This window comes from Leptonychotes weddellii, chromosome X, assembly GCF_054177405.1.
Source record: "Leptonychotes weddellii isolate Sample4059 chromosome X, ASM5417740v2, whole genome shotgun sequence".
In the NCBI taxonomy this organism is placed as follows: Eukaryota; Metazoa; Chordata; class Mammalia; order Carnivora; family Phocidae; genus Leptonychotes; species Leptonychotes weddellii.
In genome coordinates, this window is record NC_138385.1 from 52940041 (window position 1) to 52947642 (window position 7602).

The 7602-nt window shown below is 35.0% G+C and overlaps 1 protein-coding gene across 22 annotated transcripts in view; it reads right to left on the minus strand.

The window, feature by feature from the left end:
• Nucleotides 1-7378, minus strand: part of GPR174 (G protein-coupled receptor 174) — a 64077-nt gene extending 56699 nt beyond the window's left edge. For 19 of the 22 annotated variants that reach the window (XR_014141266.1, XR_014141267.1, XM_081808607.1 and 16 more), the window contains exons 1-2: nucleotides 7220-7378; nucleotides 6879-6983 (exon numbers count right to left, since the gene is read on the minus strand). The gene's annotated coding sequence lies outside the window, so the exon portion shown is untranslated. The other 3 variants (XM_081808609.1, XM_081808595.1, XM_081808602.1) reach the window with 1 other exon arrangement.
• Nucleotides 7379-7602: the final 224 nt, after the last annotated feature.

Below are 7602 nucleotides of genomic sequence, written 5' to 3' on the forward strand. Positions count from 1 at the left end.
TCCCAGAGCTGTGAGAATAGACCAAGACCAAACACTCAGAATTCTCCATGAAGAAAATGAAGTCAGCCTGCTTAGGAACAAAACCAAGGAAATCAAAACCAATTTACATTCCAAAGTGAATTTTTCAAACCTAAAAATAACTTCATACCACAAAAGGGTTATGTAAAATTAAGACTTCCTTTGGAAAACAAATTTTTGGATATGAAAAAAAAATCAATTCTATCTTTTTAATAAATGTGCTGAAAATTTACAAAAAAAGATAATGAACTGATAACCACTTCTTAGAAGTACTTCATATTTCTTGGCCCAATATGACAAGGGGGTTAATGCATGAAAACATTAATTTTAGACTTAAAATTTCCTATGCAACATGATACAGTCTTCAGAGGGCAGTATATTATGGTGGTTCACCAGCAATTTTAATTGTATATGTATCCAAAATATTTCCAACAAGTTCGCAAATGTGTTGCTAAATGAAAAGTCTGGAGAAAAAAACTGTATATCTACTTAGTGTATTAAAGCATCCCACATATTGAAGATTCCATAGCATAGAATGCCCCTATTCTCCACATATTGGTTTAGCCTGGGTTTTCACTACAGCTATGCTTGGCCCAAGTCCCAGTTAGAGAGTAGCTTACAATCCAGGATAATAAACCTTAGTATCTCTACCCTATTGAACCATGTCACAGAGATTTTCAAATTTATTGATTCCCAGAGGTTACACAGTTTTAAATTGCCTGAGTGATCTTTTTTTTCCCCTAGGAAAGTCTCAGTCACAAATGGCATTTATAGATGTGCAATTCTTACAATTTTAACTTAGAACCAAGATGGTTATTAATAAGTAATTCTATGTCAAATATGACCCAGGTCACACTCTGTGAATTCAGAAAAACATCAATGTTCTCCCTGCAGAATGCAAAATATCTTCATAGTGCTTTGCTTAATCAAATTTCATGGTCCAAAATTGAAGGAATCTTATTCTGTCCTCCACGACCGAAAAGACCTTTCAGCAAATGGCCAGAACAAAGGTGGGTAGCCCAAAATCCAATGGATGATCACCCACTCTGGGTAACTCAGGCCCCAAATCAACTTTCCTTAATTCATCTGGATCAGTTATCTAGACTGGCCACTTCACTCTCTGTCATATTCATACTCTGCCTCAGCTAGGTAAATCATCATTGGGTTATTTTTATTATATCCTTTGGTGTGAAATTAATCACAACTCATTTTTCTTTTTAGTCCTGATAAGCTTTTGGAGGTGATAGACTTTCAGAGGAAAAGGCATTACTGTACCAGATGGCTTGATGTGGATGTGCCTGCTTTTGAAAACAAAAACAGATATTTCTATTTTCAGTAGTTCTTCCACAGAGGGACTAATGTTAGGTCAAGTGACCAAACTTTCCTTTATCATATTCAGTTTTATGAAATATTAAAAATCAGTAACACATAAATTTAACCCCAACATTCTTAAAAAAAAAAGAGAAATCTGCTAATACCTTAGAATAGAGTGGGAAAAAAAGATTAAACAACAACAGTAATAGTCTTGGCTATTCAGGGTCTTTTGTGTTCCATACAAACTTTAGGATTGTTTGTTGTAGGTCTGTGAAAAATGCTCTTGGTATTTTGATAAGGACTGCATTAAATATATAGATTGCTTTGAGTAATATAGACATTTTAACATTTGTTCTTCCAATCCATGGGCATGGAATATCTTTCCATTTCTTTGTGTCATCTTCAATTTCTTTCATCAGTGTCTTATAGTTTTCAAAGTACAGGTTTTTCACCTCTTTTACCAAATATTTCTTATAAGTTAATGACATATTTTTATATGATAAAATAATTATCACACTTTATTTTTGGATAACATTAATGATAATTATATACTGCTTAGAGTACCTAATCATTTTTAGGTGACATAAGGTGACCTGTGAGTTGGTTCTTTAAAACTAAATATTTTGAGCAGCTCCTCTATTTTGAATATGTCAGACCAAATGGTGTGCCAGAAAATAAATGATATGTAAAAGACAAACTGATTTATTATTCATCAGATGTGTTTTTTAAACACCCATTTAATTCTAAACCTGCAGAAGGAAATGTTTTCTTGACATTTCTGATTGATGTCACATCAATATGTATAAATAAGGTCATCCTGATTATGAAGGTGAATAAAGTAAGACAATGACTACAAACTACAGAAACATTTTCTGTTTTAAATTAAGCTTCACAATTCTAGACTTCAAGTTATATTACAAAGCTGTAGTGATCAAAAGAGTATGGTACTGGCACAAAATAGATACGTAGATCAAAAGAACAGAATAGAAAACCCAGAGATGAACCCACAACTATATGGTCAATTAATTAATCTTCAAGAAGGCAGGAAAGAATATCCAATGGGAAAAAATCCTTTCAACAAATGGTGTTGGAAACCTGGACAGCAACACACAAAAGAATGAAACTGGACCATTTTCTTACACCATACACAAAAATAAATTCAGGGGCGCCTCGGTGGCTCAGATGGTTAAGCGTCTGCTTTGGCTCAGGTCATGATCCCAGAGTCCTGAGATTGAGCCCCATGTCAGGCTCCTGGCTCAGCAGGGAGCCTGTTTCTCCCTCTCCCTCTACTGTTTTTCCTGCTTGTGCTCTCTCACTCTCTCTGTCAAATAAATAAATAAAATCTTTAAAAAATCAAAATAAATTCAGAAAGGATTAAAACCTGAATATGAGTCATGAAATCACAGAAATCCTAGAGAAGGACACAGGCAGTAACCTCTTTGATAATAGTCATAGCATGTTTTTCCCTAGACATGTCTCCTGAGGCAAGGGAAACAAAAGCAAGGAATAAACTATTGGGACTTCATCAAGATAAAAAGCTTCTGCACAGAAAAGGATACAATTGTCAAAACTAAAAGACAACCTATAGAATGGGAGAAGATATTTTTAAATAGCATATCTGATAAAGGGTTAATATCCAAAATCTATAAAGAATTTATAAAACTAAACACCCCAAAATTGAATAATCCATTTAAAAATGGGCAGAAAACATGAATAAACATTTTTTCAAAGAAGACATACAGATGGCTAACAGTCACATGAAAACAGATCACTGATTATCAGGGAAATGAAAATCAAAACTACAATGATATATCACCTCACACGATTCAGAATGGTAAAATCAACAACACAAGAAACAACAGGTGTTGGGGAGGATGTGGATAAAGTGGAATCCTCTTGGTAGGAATGCAATGTGGTGCAGCCACTGTGGAAGACAGTATGGAGGTTCCTCAAAAAGGTAAAAATAGAACTACCCTATAATACAGCAATTGCACTGCTAGGTATTTACCCAAAGGATACAAAATACTGATTTGAAGGGATACATACACCCCGATGTTTATAGTAGCACGTTATCTACAATAGCAAAATTATGGAAACAGCCCAAGTGTCTGTGTACTGATGAATTGATAAAGGTGTGTGTGTGTGTGTGTGTGTGTGTGTGTATGTATATGAAATAGGACATGGGGATTAAGGAGTGCACTTGTTGTGATGAGCATGAGGTGTTGTACAGAAGTGTTGAATCACTAAATTGTACACCTGAAACTAATATTATATGTTAACTAACTGGAATTTAAATAAAAACTTTAAAAAAATCTGGTAATATGTTGTTAGCTTTATAGAAATACCTGAATGTGATCTGCTAAATAAAGCTGAAAATAATTTTAGCTAAGTATTTATAATTATAACAAAATTAAATGTTTTCTTCTGTTGTTGAGAATGTGGAGGAAACCTTGCCATTCCCTTCCATAAATACTGTGACATTGAGCAAAAGCTGTTGGAAGAAACAAATGTATTGTCAAGAAGAAAGGAATTGAAGGACTTTTTGAGTTAATGGCTGACATTTGTATATATTTTAGGGACCTAATGAGATAGTAATTATGCTGTCCAAGATGCAGTTGAGCCTGAATGGGCAGGCTAGGCTCATGCTCTGAGGGAGCCATTATTTTCGTGATTTACCAAATGATCATGGCCAATGGTTTAAACCTTTGTTTCCTCACTAGTTAATTAGATTTAGTGAATTTCTTGGTCCATATCTATCCCAGAACCTATACAGACTTGGTTTTGGTTAAAAACCTGTACTTCTGATTATTTCTCAGGAACTCTGTCTGCATCTTGATTCATAGCTTATGCTAATGTAGTCATTGCTGCAAGTAAAAGTTATCCCTCTGAAGCACACTCTCCTCTCTGGATTATCTTTCAATGACTATACCAAGAGAACCCACTTTAATTTTCCAAAACCCAGATATCATGTTGTTATATGATAAGCAGTAATAGTCAAGCCACTAATGACTGCATCCTCTTCTGGATTCACATACCACCAATTATTATATTAACTTCTTCACACTTTATTCTAAGTCTGTTTTGCCTTTATGCTTACCCTGTAATCTTGACTCTACTCAAACGTGGTATCTCCTAGACCTCAGAACTTCCTGAGTGCTTTCTCTTGTCTTATAGCTTGGCCAAAATATTGCCCTGGCACATGATATAACACATAAGCATCCAGTACATGGCCAGGTCTGTGTTAATGTTGTATTATAGCACATTGTGCATATTCATTTTCATTTTAGTTCTGTGGGCATAGTAGAATAATTATCTCCTACTATTGCAAGGAAGCAGTGATAAAGCCCAGCAAAGCAAATTTTGCTACATTATAGGGTCCTTGGGAGAAGCCTGAAGGGTGCCCCTTCATTCTTGAGTGATTTCAAAATGACATCTTTTAACATTTCCCAATGAATAATACATGTGTCTCTTAATCCTCGAGCCTTGTTAAACAGTAAGAAAAAGTGAAATGAGCACTGGATGAGGTGTCAGAGATGTAGGTTGTAGCCTTTTCTTTGTTGTAGACTCATAGAGGTACTTGGTGCAGTCATTTCAATTCTCTGAGCCTGTTTTTCCAATTGTAAAATGCAAAACTGTCAATGTATGCCATTTTTCAAAGCATAAAAGAGTCTTAGATGTTTTCCATTGCTCCCATCAGTGACAGGATTTGAATATGTTTCTGACAATTTTCTTTGACTCAGGGTCTACAGACTGATTTTCTAGACCTATGGCACAAGAAAAAGGCTTTTGGGAGGGTTACTTTAATGGGCAAGGGAAACAGCACTATCTGTGGTCCCTTCTTTCAGGATTAGGTAGGGTTCAGAAGAAAGAGTTAAATTCCCTTTCTGACTCTGAGTATCTGATTAATGCCAAAAGTGTCTATGAGAATTCAGAAAGCATGCTTCTTTATCCTATTCATTTCAGTTACCTAGCGCAAAGGGGGAAAATTGAGTTCATTCATTCCTAAGGGTCTCTAGGTGAAAATTCAGTGAATTTTTTGGAGGAGTCAATGTCCCACTTTGTATTTATTCACCTTTACAATATTCAGTACTATATTGTACCAGCCCAAACAGAATAGATACATTAGATGATTCCTGTCTCACAGAAATATTGCTGAAAACATATAGCAAGGTAGAGAAGTACATGTGTTTAGAAGTGCAAATAATATTTTCTATAATAAAAAAATACCCCCCTCAGACACAAACTTCTTGAAAGATGGTTTTTACATGATCCAGATATTTGCTAGTGTGGCTGGTGGAATCTTTCCTCCAGCTGAAAAGCTTGAATTCCATCTATAAGATTAATGCATTTGCCACAATACCTGATATTTACAGCAGCTGAAGGAAAGAAACAGTCCTTGCTGAATGATTCAAAGCTCTCTAACAAATGTAGATCTAGTTGAATAAAATTATACCCTTTTTCTTCCCGGAAAAGATTAGAGCAGTATAAAATGAAGTCCATGAAAAAAATTAATAAAAAATAAATAAAATGAGGTCCATGCACACTATAGTTAACAACAGAGAAAAGAGCAGGAAAGTCATTTGAGATTTCATCCTGGGTCATGTTGGAAATCCATCCTTCCTTTTTCATAATCTCTGAATGCAGTTCCTAACAGTTACACGTTACTAATAACCCATCATTTGGTTTAGAGTTAGAAGGCACCTTCCTAAATATTTTTACTTGAGCACAAAAGAGAAACAACACACAAACCAGGAAACAATTTTACTTACATTTTGTCAAAGTAAGTTGATTATGAGTATATAAAAATTAACCTAAAATCAATCAGCCCATTGTTGTTTTTTTAATGTACCGATTATTCTGATAGATACAGCTTATCTGTGAGAAACAGAGCAACTATATATCTTGTCTTCTTATTTCTTTTCTCTCATTATAAATGTGTTTTGTTGTCATTGTTGTTCTGGAGTGCATTCTTTGAAAACAGAACCTCTACACCTAACATTAATTATAGTTCACATTTGCAGTAAAAATATGTAACTTATACAAGCTGATAAGAACATGCATTCATATTAGTAAAAGTCCTGAGACATTATGGTTCTTATTTTTTAATCATAGCTCATTTTGAAAATAACAGAAATCTAACCATTTTAATCATTTAACAGATAAAAATATCACCTCCAAAAAGTTACAACAAAGAGTAGATAAACAACATCCTGCACACTCTGCAAGTAACTATACTTAATACACAGCTGGTTAAATTACAAATGTTCATGGGGCTATTTTATTCAATAGCAACTGAGTGAAATACATTAGGAAAAGTCTCTCCATGTCAAATGTACATTTCTCCCTTTCTAACTTACCTCCTCCTCCCACATCAAGCAGCCAACTGTATAATTATTTTTATTTGTGCAAATACTAAGGTTCATGATATCCATACCACCCTTAGATCTGACAGGTTACCCAGAACCTGATGTGAAGAGACAAATTCTAGATATTAATAGTAAAAGGCCCAGATAAGATCTAATTATTCATTTTAAAAAGGAGCCTACCATTTCAGTTTCTTTCTGTCTTCTCCAGAGATCTCCAAAGAATTCAAGTGATAGCCACTCCAACAGGGATACTACTGACATATGCATCAAGTCCAGCTCCCTGTTCTGAGAAAAAACAATCCAATCCTTTCTCACTATCAAAAAATAAAAGGAAATAAAGAAAAAAGGAAAGGAGATAAAGAAAGAAAGAGAAAGAGAAAAAAAAGAAAAGAAAGGAAGAGGGGAGGGAGGTACCGAGGGAGGGGGGAAAGAATAAAAAGAAACCAAATTTTTAAAAAAGCCAAAGGAAAAATGAAGACAGCAAAAGAAAAAAAAAAAAAAAAGAAAATTCTCAGCATTACCTAACCACTACCAAATTGGAAAACATGGTAGTGAGATGTCAGAGTTAAATATGCAAGCCTCTGTGCACACTGAACATTTCCGTTTTCCAGCGGGTAGCTTGAGCTAGCAAGCTCACTGGTGCTCGGTCTCTCTCTCTTTCTCTCTGATTAATGATGCAGAACTATGCTATGGGCTATACATAAAGCCTGCTAAGCTTCACACTTAGCAAAGAAACTCTTGTTTCTATTTATAGGGCCACTGTGCTTTGTCTTCCAATCTTGTGGTTGCACTAAGCTTTGAGTTTGTGACAATACATGGCCTATTTGTTTATGGAGCCTTTTGCAGAAGTTATGTGCCCTCCGGCCCCTTTCATAGATAGTGGACCACTTCAATATTCACTGTG